The 1,214-nt window shown below is 34.3% G+C and overlaps 1 protein-coding gene across 5 annotated transcripts in view; it reads right to left on the bottom strand.

Moving 5' to 3' along the window:
• LOC106871963 (DEP domain-containing protein 1B) overlaps window positions 1-1,214 on the bottom strand; it is a 33,804-nt gene that overhangs the window by 31,498 nt on the left and 1,092 nt on the right. The gene's annotated exons all lie outside the window — the stretch shown is intronic.

The raw sequence follows: 1,214 nt of genomic DNA on the forward strand, positions 1-1,214 counted from the left end.
TTGGCATATTTGTGCAAGGAGAGAAGGGCAGAGTGAGCTCTTGTACACGAAGCTCTTGCACGTCTCATCGTATTTGATGGCATAAGTGCATTAAAGTATTGTAATACCTAAAGCAACATTAAAGGCAGAATCGTTAGTACGCCGAGAAAATGCTTAGCGGCATTTCGTCCGTCTTTACGTTTTAAGTTCAGATTTCACAGACTAGCTTTGCTTTTCATCCTTTCGCAGTTGATGAAATAAGTACAGTCAAACAGTAGGGTCGATGTTATCGACAAGCCTTCTCTCCAAACATTTCAGAAAGGAATATTTAAAGCAGCGCCGCATGAAGGACCTGAGGTGATTCTTTGAGATACACTTAAAAAGAAAAGAAAAAAAAGAGCGCCTATCTCTCTCTCTCTCTCACACACACACACACACACACATATATATATATTACATGCGCGCACACACACATACACATCTTACTGGCACCTGTTAAGCTATCATCATATCTGACAGGCGAAATGTCATAACTTGGCATAACTACAGATAAATGCCACATTCACGACCCCCCCGTCCCCACCCTATAACATTCTAAAAGAATGTGTATAAAATGTTGCAGTGATACATTATCTAGAGTGTAGATTATGGTAATGCGGATAACGTTAAAAATCACTTTTTGAAAGAGTTTAGAACATTTTCCTCCCTCCAGACTTTATCTTCTCAAAAATCTTTAAAACATATTTTTAAATGACAGCTCGAGAGTATACATTACGCAATGATGTATGTTTCAAACATAAAAACTGACAAAAAAAGTGATAAATGATTAAATTAAGAAATATGGTGGTAATTAAATCGAAGTGGAGAAAGGAAACAAGATCGAAAACTTTATCCAAAAGAAAATTTGTTTGAAACGGAATCGTAAACTACACGCTGAGAAACCTAACTTTGCAAATTTCATTAAAAATGTGCATTTTTCAGAAAGTTAAATCTTTAAGTGTGTGTGGGGGAGGGTGATTAGTTGCTGTAAGAGAAATCTATTAACTAATTCCTTAATTACAACAGTATGAAGGGAGATAACCTATATTGCTTTGGAATTTCGTTAACTTCAAAAAAAAAAATTAAATACTGAGGTTTATATATATATATATATATATATATATATATATATATATATGATATGCACAGGTAACTATAAAAAAAAGGCCAAAGACTGATCATTAAAGGACATTTGT

This window comes from Octopus bimaculoides, chromosome 8, assembly GCF_001194135.2.
Source record: "Octopus bimaculoides isolate UCB-OBI-ISO-001 chromosome 8, ASM119413v2, whole genome shotgun sequence".
Lineage (NCBI taxonomy): Eukaryota > Metazoa > Mollusca > Cephalopoda > Octopoda > Octopodidae > Octopus > Octopus bimaculoides.